Raw genomic sequence first — 13,855 nt, 5'->3', positions numbered from 1 at the left:
ACTTATACGGTGTGGACCATCAACGTTCTTTGGCCTTTTTTAATTGACTCCCTGCTCTCAGTTGTCAATCTGCATGTAACAGCAATCCATGCAGAAGTAACGAAATTTCTGGCAGATTTCACTCTGCGTACTAAAGTAACATCTGGCAACTTGTCTTGAAGCTGTGTAAATTGAAGGTGGAGGGGGAAGAAAGGAAAGGGAAGAAATCAGTGATACCAGCTGCGTCAGAACTTTATGCAGAATCAGCAGCGACGAGTGCAAATGTGTGTCGGACCGGGACTCGAACCCGGGACCTCCTGCCGACTAGGCACTTGCGCCTTTTTTGACTCCCTGCTCTCAATTGTCAATCTGCATGTAACAGCAATCCATGCAGAAGTAACGAAATTTCTGGCAGATTTCACTCTGCGTACTAAAGTAACATCTGGCAACTTGTCTTGAAGCTGTTTAAATTGAAGGTGGAGGGGGAAGAAAGGAAAGGAAAGGGAAGGAATCAGTGATACCAGCTGCGTCAGAACTTTATGCAGAATCAGCAGCGACGAGTGCAAATGTGTGTCGGACCGGGACTCGAACCCGGGACCTCCTGCCGACTAGGCACTTGCGCTAACCACTGCACTATCTGGACACGAAGCTCATCGTCAATGCGTGGACTATCTCCGGATGCTCCAAGACCGACTCTCAATCCCAACCAGCGACACCTATCCAAAGTTCCCGACCATGTAATCTACTCTGGGAAATTTTAGATTCCTGCAGGAGGTCGAACGTAAATGTGCGTCTGCACTGGTGTTGTGGATTCCTTGCTCTTTGAGGTGAATCAGTTATAGGAATGCGTGATTGCTGTTCTTTCGAACATGTACGAAAGAACAGACGCCACGCTTTCATACAACTGATCTTCAAGTGCTTTAAAAATGTGATTATTTTTGTGTGGAATTTTACTGGCTCACATGATAACTTGTCCTTTACTTCTTACCCCCGTCCCCCACCTCTCCCTGATAACTAACAACTCTTCCTAGTCTCATTTCTGTTTAAGAATAAATGGACCGAGCTTTTTCTAGCCTCCTAAAGATCGGCTTGAGCAAACGTTTCTCTACGCGCTTGCTTCTACGTAACTAATACTTGATGATACCCACTTGCTCATCTGTATCTGCAAGGTGATGCTCTGCTAATAGAAAGAGAGAAATCAGGAAAGTACAAAGGAACCTTCCGTGTCCCTCTATCCTGATAACTTTAAGAAGCTGGTTTTACTGTATTACTCTGCTCCTTTTATCAGTTTCAAAATTAATGACGTTGATAATACTACGTTAGTGCTTTGTAGAATACAGCACAGCATTGTATTTTGTTTACAAACTTGAAGAATATACAACCTTCAGTCTCATTGTGGTCTGTCACAGAGGGAATATTTTAAGATGTAGCTGCAGTTTTTTTGCGATAATCGACATATTGCATATTTTAGTAATTTCACTAAATTATTTACACTACACTAAATTCGTGCCTTATTTCAAAACAAAGACTAAAGACACGTAAGCATATCTAAGCAGGAGCATCAAATGTACTCTCCACTCCACCCTATAGTCCCACACTCATAAACAATACAACAAAACGAGCCACCAAAATTTTCTTCTCCATTTTATTAGGTAGCAAATTTTCTGAGCTACTATTAAGTCAACCTGTGTGAACGCCGAAAAAGCTGCTCGTTGAATATCATTGAAAATAAATTAATATGTGAAATCGTGAATAAAGTGGGTCCAAAAGCAAGGCACATTCTATTCGTTGTAAACAAAAATACGCTGAACGAAAGATCATTAGAGATTATCAAAAGTTTTGGGAGACATTAAAGATATTAGCGCCCAATTTTTGTCACACAATATCAAATAAAAAAAATAGTATCTTTTACACTCATACGTTCGATGAAATTAAAATTTCTTAATATCTAATTGTTACAAACTTTTCTCAGAGGCGTTCATCAAAAAGAAAAACACAATAAAGCGGGAGTACGTATACCGTCCGTGTCTCGACAGACATGAGGGACATAGAAAACAGACAACTCTTTATATAACTACAGCTTCTATTTACGAAACCAAGGCGTTGAACTTTCATGAAGGCATTGTATATCATTCGCAACACAGCTTGACTGTGTTGGAAGAAGACCATTTAAATGTTAAATCGACAGAATCTGCACACGTAAGTTTTTACTTTGAATAAGCAACTCATTAAGCTTTCTTCAACAATATTTTTTCTAAACGAAGTGTTGGCTCAGGTGATACTTCATCATATGTTAATCAATGAAAAAAATAGTGTGTTTTTTGCTTTAGAGACTTGCAGTTGGGAGAAAATGTCTTACGCGTGGGTGATTATTATTATTCTTTATTCAATTTTGTTTTTCGTAATTATATTTTTTCGAAAATATTATGCTGATATTTTTCCATGATAAATTATATTAGTTATTATACCAGCTAACGCACCACACTGATGGCTGTACGCTGAACGAAGTATGATTCAAATATGTAAGGAACAGTAATGGAGCCTGGATAGATAACTATTAAACTCGAGTAATTATTATAAGTCACAAAAATGTACCTAGTCTAATTTATGTGAAATATTTTGCGTATACTTATGTATTTTTGGCTGAATATGATGTGAACCAATCGTTACTTTAGATTATAGATTCAGTAAACCTCTAGATTTTTTTTTAGGGAACATATTACGGTTATCACTTTTAAATATCTTCCATAGATCATAAAAAAAGTAACAAATTTAAATTCGTGTAGTTTCATTAGTATACGTAATATATTTTATTGCCAGGTGTATGGGTGTCGAACTGCAAATTCCCAAAACTAGTTCCGCACTGTAGCTTCACCTGTCATGAAATAGCTACAGAAGTTTCATTATCCGCTGCGAAAGTTGGCGGAAAATTTCTCGATACCGAGTTAGCAACTACTGGCGGAAATGCCACGCGCTTGCCATCTAGCGGACATTGATGTAATGAGTCTTTTGTTCCCGCAACGGAACGAGGGAGAGCTTACGCCGGGATACAGAGTTTCGTCTTATATTCGACGAAGTAATTTGATATTATTTAATACAGTTTAATACAGTTTTTACGTTTTTAATAATATGCAAAATCTGACTGAATTAACTAGGATAGTTCGTAATCCACGAATCGTGTAATCGGTAGGGCGGTACTATTTGTGAGAGCGCTCATGTGTGTGTGTGTGTGTGTGTGTGTGTGTGTTTAGCTTTCGTCCATCCGTGAAAATCCGTTGGTGCGGCAGTTGTTGCGACAAAATTATTTGTTCCGTTTTTCCCAACCCCCTCTCCGTAGTTCACGTTTCAACATAAATGGTGACCTCTGACCTATCACCGTATGCTACACATACAGGTTATCACTTGTCCTAGCGTCCTTTACAGACGTTAAAGGACCGACTGTTTCTGAGAAGAGGCCGCGTTTTTTGACGATTCGTACCTGTCACTCCAAATCTGTGCCGAGACGAAAGGAGGAAACGTTTGAAACCTTTGAGCTCTCTGATGGATGTGATGTCAAACTCAGGAGCTTGTAATATCAGGACAACTTCGAGCAAACGACGTTGAGAGGAGACAGTCCACATGTCGCATCTGAACGACGTGGGTCAGTTCCCGTTACAAGAACCGTGTTACCACTGCAAGCGACATTCACTGACAGATTTTAGGGTATGAAGTACGAGGCGGCTGCTGGCAACAGCCTGCTTTCTAAGTGTATAACTTAGACTTCTGTTTACTTTATTGGTTACAGGACGGTTTACTGAACAACATTGCATTAGCATTTACATGATTTGCAGTACCTCCATGTTGCAAGAACAAGACATACATGCTTATTTTGAAGTGGGCGGCAGGTCAGGTGTTGAGCTGTGGGACACAAAACGGTTAGCGTATGGCGGCCGGCCGTTGTGACCGGGCGGTTCTAGGCGCTTCAGTTCGAAACCGTGCTGCATCTACGGTCGCAGGTTCGATTCCTGCCTCAGGCATGGGTGTATGCGGTGTCCTTAGGTTAGATAGGTCTAAGTAGTTCTAAGTCTAGGGGGGGACTGATGACCTCAGATGTTAAGTCCTACAGTGCTTAGAGACTATTTTTTTTTGTGTATACTGACAGTCGAAGTGAAGTTACGACCATGCAGAAAACATCAGGTTGTAAAGTTTGTATGTACATATTAAGATACCACATATAAAAATACCTGCAGTTATATCCATGACATCATGTAGAGCTATAAGAGGAAATCATTTAGTGGCAGCATGCAAAGTCGTGGCTTTTTCTGTACTTTGGCAACCACACTTATTTCTTGTGCTGTGTATTTAAAAAAAATGTTATTATAGTATCACGTATGCCAGAATATGAGAAAACTATAACATTGAACAGCTCTAGTAAAACGTCTGAATTATTCCTAAGAGCCACCACGTCCCTATCGTATTTTTTTCCGACTCGTTAAATTTACTGGTAGCTGTATAACGAAGCTCAGTGGAGAACCTTGCTCGAAACACAGAGATATTGCAGTGCCATTCAGCTCTAGAAGGAAGAAATATTACTCCCAGGATACATTCGGGAGTGGATAAATCTGGGTGTGAGAAAATCCGGCATTGCTGCCGAATGAGTATGGCAATACGAAACGATTTTCGGGTGCCGATCAGTCGCACTCGTGCAGTTAGAGTCCATTTCCGGCAAATGCTACTTCATTTGCGAGTTAATAATTCCGCCGCAGAACGCAGGACCAATTTTAGCCGCGGGTTGTGTTGGACTTTGGTGCACCACCACAAATGCCTCGACACTGCGGTTGACTCGCAAACTGGTCTCGTGTGGCACGTGCAATACACATAGCACCTGCCGTTGGAATTTCAGCTTTGATTGTGTATGTAAATCCTTATAGTCCACGTGCAAAGCACACAGGCGAACCGTGTGCGAGATCAAAGGAGAATTTCATGCAGCCAGCATTTTAGTTTTTATTACAGCTAAACTGTACACACAGTGACTGCACATCGAAGCTGGAAGAGACATGTTGAAAAATTGCTCACTTTCCGCTCTCAGCCGTTTTCCCATTTATAATTCTTTCTCTCCCCCCCCCCCCTTTCTCTCTCTCTCTCTCTCTCTCTCTCTCTCTCTCTCTCTCTCTCTCTCTCTCTCTCTCTCTCTCTCTCTCTCTCCCTCCTCCCCCCCCCCGTGTGTGTGTGTGTGTGTGTGTGTGTGTGTGTGTGTGTGTGTGTGTTTTTCGCTATCAGTAGACGTAAATAATACCGACATCATCTCCTCTGTGTTTCCCGGGGAAACGCTCAATCTCGGGAAAATAATTTTCTTTTTACATATAAAGGCATGATTCTATGAACATCACGACAGTCTGTTATTGTGTAACAGCTGTGATGTTTAAATAAACACACTGCTCAACATCTCATTAAATTTCTCTGATTCAAAACAGCAGAGCAGTACTTAGAAGAATCAGCAATCGCAGAGAGAGAGAAAAAAAAACATAAATTAAATATGTGACAAGTCAGTTGTTTGCTGTATTCTGAGACACTCCATTCGCGGTTCGTACTTTACCGGTTTGACTACCCAAGTGCACCTCGCGGAAAGTTTCAAAGATTGTCGACTCTTTATTCCTTCGCAATTGTGACAGTCTTTCTCACCATGCTGAAGCACAAGCAATTCTGAGGGAAATGTTAGCTTATCTGGTCGTGAATCGTGTGTTTTGCGAGGGCGTTCTGACAAGAAATGCCTCCGAATTATTTATTCTGTTCTCCGTGTCGCTTGAGGTATCACATGTCATGCATATTATTTTGCCGACTTTCCCGTTGCACTGAGGCAAGTTGTAAAGCTCTGCCGTTAGATGGCTCCGAATTGTAGCGTGTAACATGGCAGTATAAAAAAAGTGCGTCGGTGCGTGAGAAAGAGCGTGTTCGTCCTCCCATCGAGCCTCTTCTCCTTCAGTGTGATAATGCCAGACCACACACATCGACATCTGCAACAATCCGACGCCTTGGGATCGCTGTCATCGATCATCCGACTTGGCTCCATCCGATTTTAATGTGTTTCCAAAACTAAAACAACAGACAGTGCACTTTGATAGCGATGAAGCCGTACAACCAGAGGTGAGGTTGTCCCTCTGTTAACAAAGTCAAACATCCTACAATGACTGTATCAACAATCTCGTCTCGCCTCCCGAGAAATGTCCACCTCCAGGGTAACTATATTGAGAAATAAATATATAAACATTAAGAATAAAGACATAGAATGTTGCTAATGTTTGTTTTATTTGAAAATCTTTCTGAGTTTTTACACAAAAAATCAGGGGCATTATTTTTCAATAGGCTCTCGTAGAAGATGAAAGACAGTCCTTTCTTCTAATTCACCTTCTCTTCAGTTATTCAGTCTAGTAATCTTTAATCCACTTCTCTCTGTTCCTTTTAGTTAGTCTTCTTAGTTAATCATTCAGATTCTTATACATTTTTTTTTCTTTTAAAGAATGGTCATTCCTCCTTTTCATGCAATCATAGATTTCATCCAGTGTCCCTAATGTAATCCATTCTTCGTTATTGCTTTCTTTTTTACTTCTCCACCCTCTTCTTAAATTTTCAGATTTATATTTTTAATTTTGTTCTATTCATCTGATACGTTGAACTGTCTGTTGAATGTTCCACTTTTTCCTTCAATAGTTCGCATCTTCCTGAGTTCAATTTACGTCTCTTTTTCTTGTCAGTTGTCTTCTTTTAACATACTTCAGACGTGTTTGTGTGTCTGCCTCTAGCAAGTTATGATATGATTCAAAAATGTTCAAATGTGTGTGAAATCTTATGGGACTTAACTGCTAAGGTCATCAGTCTCTAAGCTTACACACTACTTAACCGAAATTATACTAAGGACAAACACACACACCCATGCCCGAGGGAGGACTCGAACCTCCGCCGGGATCAGCCGCACAGTCCATGACTGCAGCGCCCTAGACCTCTCGGCTAATCCTACTCGGCTGTGATGTGATTCAGTATATGTTACAATTGAGGTTTTCGGCACTTTCAATCTCTCTCTCTCTCTCTCTCTCTCTCTCTCTCTCTCTCTCTCTCTCTCTCTGTCTGTCTACGATGAAATCTGTTTATTATCTTGCAATGTCAGCAGGAGCTTGCCATGTATACAGTCTTAAAACAAGTTTAAATTATTGACGGCAAAAAGAACATAGTTACATTAATTTGTTCTGAAAAATAATTGCTATCTAATCTTCCCCTTGCCAACGGCCTTGCCGCAGTGTTAACACTGGTTCCCGTCAGGTCACCGAAGTTAAGCGCTGTCGGCCTGGGCTAGCACTTGGATGGGTGACCATTCGATCTGCCGAGCGCTGTTGGCAAGCGGGGTGCACTCAGCCTTTGTGAGGCAAACTGAAGAGCTACTCGATTCAGAAGTAGCGGCTCCGGTGTCATCAGCTGACATACGACCGGGAGAGCGGTGTGCTTGTCGCATACCCCTCCATATCAGCATCAAGGGGTTCAAATGGCTCTGAGCAGTATGGGACTCAACATGTTAGGTCATAAGTCCCCTAGAACTTAGAACTACTTAAACGTAACCAACCTAAGGACATCACAAACATCCATGCCCGAGGCAGGATTCGAACCTGAGACCGTAGCAGTCCCGCGGTTCCGGACTGCAGCGCCAGTACCGCACGGCCACCGCGGCCGGCCATATCGGCATCCAGTGACCCCTTTAGGCTGAGGATGACAGGGCGACCGGTCGGTACCGTTGGGCTTTCATGGCCTGTTCGATCTGGAGTATATATAGTAATCTTCTCCTTATTCGGTGGATTCCATAATCTAAAGATAAAACGCTGTGTAGACACCTAACCATCTACAGTTCTCTGTAGATATAAGTACTCAATTATGAAGGCTACTAGCTTTTATAACGTTAATAGTGGTTCGATAAGTACCGGCAATTTGTGGTGAGCGGATAGGGATGACAATGGTGCGAAACTTTTATTTAAATTTGCATAAACAGCTTTTACAAGGAGACTTGCTGTTAGCACTAGAGCTTCAACTGTACGAAATTGAGGAAGAAGATTGTAACTTGCTTACCTGGGCAACAATAAAGTATTGTCACCAGATATATTCGCCGAGACGTATAAATGTCGATATGGCAGTGTTCTTGAACTATAATATATCGTATATCACTTCTTTTCTTTTCGTTGCCGTCACAGTGATACTGTTTACTTAATTTTTTCTTGCTCTCTGCAGTTAAGGTAGTTGGATGACGCCCATATTAGTCCTCTATCAGTTTCCGTCTCACACCCCAGTGTTACCGATACGTGGCACGTTTTCTGGTGCCTGGGGACGCAGAGGAGACTCCGCCTATCACGCCCGTAACCGCCAGAGCGATTGGATGGCCGTAGCTCCATCATTTACGCCGCGGTAGTCACGTATGCAGCGACACGCGAAATCCCGTTGTCCCCCGTCTCCTCGCAAATGAGATCGGTATAATCGATGCGTGACAGGTAGCACCGTTCGCAGACCAAAAGCAAAGTCACGTGCGACAAAACGCGAGCACGCATGCGCATACAAACGACAGATTTGGACCTGCCTGTCGGACCACGTGTCTCCGTCGGAATAATATGGGCATGAACATTATCAGGGCCCGAAGACGTGGCGTCTTAAATAATCTGTTGTTTCGATGGTTTGCTTTCATTCGTAAGTATCATGTACCGTTGCGGTTTGTTCACAAGCGTTTATGTATCAAACAGTAAATAGCACAGTACTATCAAACTTTAATTTGTCTCAGACGATCTTAAATTCTAAAGTTTGCGGTATCGCTATCCATTCTTTCAAATACGCGCTCCGTCAGTTATGCCGCCGTGTTTCCCACAGCCGCCATCGCGGCCTGAGTGCTCTCTCACGAACGGTTACGCCTCTGCCAATGAGATGCAAGCATTCTCTCTCCGGAACTCTAGCGGCAGGTGGATCTAAGTTTGAACATTTATGCACTGGCCCCATTTTTTGAGTCTGCCAGTTGAATGACATTTATAGACTTTCATAGTGGCCGAGGCTTGACATCTTCAGAATAGACATTGTATTCAAAAGTCACAGATTTATAACTCTTTTGTATATTTATGTATTTCCGAATTCAGCTCTAGTGTCAGTAATTGGAGCTGCAGCTAAGTTATGTATTATTTCTACGATTTGATATTAGATGTAGAATAAATTAACATCTGAAATGTCTGTTAATGAATGAGATCCTCGCATAGCGTGCAAAGGAAGACATAACTGTATTAATGTAATTACCGCAATCAACCACTATTGTTTTCACTACTTTTCTAACAAGACAGTGATTAACTGCTCTTAAACATTTTTTTGGAAAATTATGATTTAGCAAAACAGCTGTATTCCACTTTATGACAACTACCTTTTCACTCAAACAACAGATCATTCTCGGGTATCCACTGAGGAAAACCGTAAATAGAGATCGTGACCGCAAAGGAAAACAATCATTTCACACCGATACAACATTCGTCATGCCAACCATACTTACCAAAAAAACCAAGTCACTGACAGCTCATGCATCCAGTCACCATCATTGGTATCTAGATCAGCGTTATACGTTCGTTAACTGCACCGACCTTAAGAACGCAGGGTGGTACCCGATTTATACATATGTTAACAGGGCTGTAGTTTGACCTAAATTTTTAGTTTTACGTCTTGTTTATGTGCCTGGTGATCTTCCAAGGCCTAAGGATTGTTATTTTTACTACTTCGAATATTTATATGGTTCAAAAGGGTCTGAGCACTATGGGACTTAACATCTGAGGTCATCAGCTCCCTAGAACTACTTAAACCCAAGTAAACTAAGGACATCACACACATCCATGCCCGTGGTAGGATTCGAACCTGCGACAGTAGCAGCAGTGCGGTTCTGGACTGAAGCGCCTAGAACCACTCGGCCACCGTGCCCGGCCTAATATTTATTTTAAAGGAATATAATATGTTCACGATCTACCATTTCTCTTGATTTATATATCAGGATTTAACGAGAACGAGCTCCCCGCTATGGTGTGTGGTCCGCATTGTGAAAGGTATCCTACTCATTCATGTCTCAAATCAGCAGCCGTCATTTACGTTCCCCCGAGTAATTATACATAACGGAAAGCAACCGTTCTGTAGTTATTACTGACCTCATTCGCCCAGATTTTTGTGACGAAATGGCGAAAAACTTAGGAATATGAGTAACTGGACGGGCGTTCGAACCCAGCAAAGGATATTTTAGTCTCTTTACAGAGATGCTCATCAAACTCCAGTGGCAGACGTTGCAAGAGAGGCGTTGCTCATCACGGAGACGTTTACTACTGAAACTGCTGTAGAGTGCGTTGCGGGAAGAGTCGGACTAAACATATTACTTCTTCGCACATACGTCCGACTAAATGATCCTAACGAGAGGATTCGAGAAATTAGAGCCATTGCCGAGGTTTCACTGTTCCTAGGCGCCATTCGTGAACAGAAGAGGAAAGGGGGTATCAGATGGAGGTACCAGGCGTACGTTCCGCCACACACCGTCAGGTGGCTCATGGAATACAGATGTAGGTGCAGAATACATTAACCGATCAAAAGTATCCGGACACACCTACGTAATGTGAGGCTGGCCACGAGAGACCTACCAGCTATTAGTATTAAAGGAGGCAGGGTGTGTTGTGTTGTTGGCAGAGAAGCTGTAACTGCAGCGTGAGTGGGCCGGGAGAGCTCACTGACTTGGAATATTGTCTGGGTACTCAATGGATGTCACGTGAGTAACAAATCGATCAGGGACATATCAACTGTTCTAAAGCTGCTCAAGTAAGCAGGGGCTACACCGGTTCCCGTGGGCGCTGTCGGGCGTGGTCGGCATTTAGATGGGTGACCATCCAGGCCGCCATGCGCTGTTGCCATTTTTCGGGGTGCACTCAGCCTCGTGATGCCAATTGAGGAGCTACTCGACCGAATATTAGCGGCTTCGGTCGAGAATACCATCATAACGGCCGGGAGATCGGTATGATGACCGCACGTCCTTCCTATCCGCATCCTCCCTGAGGATGACACGGCGGTCGGACGGTCCCGGTAGGTCACTCGTGGCCTGAAGACGGAGTCCTTTTTTTTAAAGTTGCTCAAGTCGGCTGTTGGTGATGCGAATGTGGAGTGCAAAAAAAAAAAAAAAGGCTCTGAGCACTATGGGATTTAACATCTGTGGTCATCAGTCCCCTAGAACTTAGAACTACTTATACCTAACTAACCTAAGGACATCACACACATCCATGCCCGAGGCAGGATTCGAACCTGCGACCGTAGCAGTCGCGCGGCTCCGGACTAAGCGCCTAGAACCACGAGACCACCGCGGCCGGCTGTGGAGTGCAAACGCGAAGGAACAACCACTGTTAAACCAAGACCAAGCTGACCTCTTGGACTGGCAGGCACGGACCGCTTAGCATGACGGACAGTGTTTGCAAAAAATCGTATGAAATCAACGGAAGGAACCACCCGTGAATAGTGATGTAAAATGCCTGGGATAAGTGCCTGCGTAAATCCCCAAAATTCATAAATGCCTTGGCATTTATACATTTTAAAGATTAATTGATAACCGACGCTTATACAAAAAATGGAAACCAGTGTATTCGAAGGCCGTCGATAGCCAGACAGTCGGTGCGTTTCGCTAGATTTTGTTTATCCTTCTCTATCGCTATCGCCTTGTCCAGCGGTTAAGCAGGGTCGGCCATGGTTAATCGGGTTTGGCATGTTAATTTTAATGGTGGCCGGATGCCCTTCCTGCCGCCACCTCGTACCCCCAGGACAGAAATAGTGTACCCCAACTGTCTGTGTCTAGTGGAATCCATGAAATAGTGTGAATGGGTTCAGATGTCTGCGAGCTGTGTAGCTGAGGCGGAACGTGGGGACCAGCGGGATGTGGAAAACCGCCTAAAAACAACATCCAGGTTGGCCGGCACACCGGCTCTCGTCGGTAATCCACCGGGCGGATTCGATCCGGGAGCCGGCGCGGCTACCCGAGTCCGGGAAGCGGCGCGTTAGCGCTCGCGGCCATCCTGGCGTGTTTTGCTTATCCTTCTCTCACGAGCATAAAGAAGGCAGTATAATTTTTGTACGGTCTACCTGTTGTCTAGGGTTATACATTCGGTTTACCGAGAACAAGCCCCATGCTATCTCGTTACGTTGATGCTGTCGGAGGTACTACTTGAAATCCGAACCTGGCACTGATTTCCCTGAGTGATGTGAAGTATTAAAAAATGGTTTTGTGTCTTGCATTTTTCCCAGGGCTCTGAAAACATTTTGCAAAGAAATTACTGTAAAAATTTTGGATGAGGGTAGCCGGACCTTAGCAGTAAATTCAAAATCCGCTTATATCAATCGACCATTATGCCTGTGATGTTATATGGATGTGAAACACTAATATTTAGAAAGAAAGATGAAGAAAAACTGTTAATATTCGAAAGAAAAGTACTAAGGAAAATTTTTGGACCTGTATACGACGAAAATAACATGGAATGGAGAATAAGAAGAAATGAAGAATTAAGAGGGCTGTACAAATACCGTAACATCGTCGAAGTGCTCAAGAGGAGAAGGTTTAATTGGGCAGGCAATGTAGCAGGAATGACATAGAATAGACTACCTAGAATGGCATTCAACAGAACAATAAAAGGAACGAGAAGAAGAGGATCAGATGGCGGGATAACATTCGGGAGGACACAATGAGGATGAACAGCAGCAGCAACTGGACAAAGAGCGCATTGGACAGGCAGAAGTGGAAGAGGCTCATAGAGCAGGCGTAAGGTCGATAAGGCGCTTGACAAATGTAAAGTAAAGTAAGTAAAGTAGCCGGACCTGTCTTCCAATCCAATAGTCTCGAATCGACCGCAGCTAGGAAGATAGGTATATGTGACTGGCATTTTCTTATCTCTGAGTCATTCTGCGCATGGAAAGTGTTCTTTCTGTAGTATTATGACCATCTTTCTCCTAAATTTTAAAAGAAAATGACGGGAAAGCGTTTCCCGTAAGAGAAGTGGAACGGAGGTTCGAACCCAGTACCCTCGAATCGAAACGGCTACCAGGCATTTCTATAGCAAAATTTTGCGGTATCTGTCGGAAGCAGAGAAGCCTAGAGCCGCGGCTATAACAGGCCGGGCTCACGCGACGCGGCGCTAGGGTGTTGCGTGCGGCGTTTGGGCAGTTCCCCCTGAACACGCAGCCAGACGGCGGCTGTGCGGCCAGACAACGCACACAACCGCGCGTCAGGCGCATCGCCGGCGGCTGCACTCCTCCACACCCCTCCCCCTCCCCAGCGCCCGCCCACCACGCCCACCCCCGCCCCCGCACCAGGGCCCCTGTGTCTGCCACGTGCCGCATATCGATTTCCGCCGTCGCCGGGGTTTGGGTACCGGACCGCTCCACTGTGCTGTGCAGTGCACGCGCGCCGCGACACACACACACACACACACACACACACACACACGAGGGCGCACGCAGGCACGCGCACACGCACTGCAGCTGCAGTGGAGGCGTCGGCGGCGGCGGCGGCGGCGGCGGCGGCGGCTTTGCACGCGCACACCAGACCGTCCTGGGGTAGGCTCTCGCTCCGCGGCGCTGCTGGGCCGTCCTCGGCTGATGTCATTGCCAAGGTCGCGCGAGGCTGGGTCAGCCCGCTTGCTCCGTAGGCTCCCTGCCTCGGCGCACAAAACTCGACCTTAGCCCACTTTGCGCGCTCTTTCACGTGACTCGCATCAATCGCTATTCATTCACGCACTCGAGATGCATTTAGCGCCCTGTCGACAGGCGAGAAAACCACACGGTAGGAATCTATACGGACTGAGCATTTAGGTGCGGAGAACGTAGTTTT

General features: G+C 44.4%; 1 protein-coding gene and 1 pseudogene across 2 annotated transcripts in view; both read left to right on the top strand.

Moving 5' to 3' along the window:
- The window catches only part of LOC126284679 (PR domain zinc finger protein 1), a 262,573-nt gene that overhangs the window by 181,028 nt on the left and 67,690 nt on the right, over window positions 1–13,855 (top strand). The gene's annotated exons all lie outside the window — the stretch shown is intronic.
- Window positions 7,232–7,349, top strand: LOC126285506 (5S ribosomal RNA; annotated as a pseudogene).

This window comes from Schistocerca gregaria, chromosome 8, assembly GCF_023897955.1.
Source record: "Schistocerca gregaria isolate iqSchGreg1 chromosome 8, iqSchGreg1.2, whole genome shotgun sequence".
In the NCBI taxonomy this organism is placed as follows: domain Eukaryota; kingdom Metazoa; phylum Arthropoda; class Insecta; order Orthoptera; family Acrididae; genus Schistocerca; species Schistocerca gregaria.
Note: the sequence above shows the minus strand (reverse complement) of the source record. Positions and strands in the feature narration are given on the sequence as shown.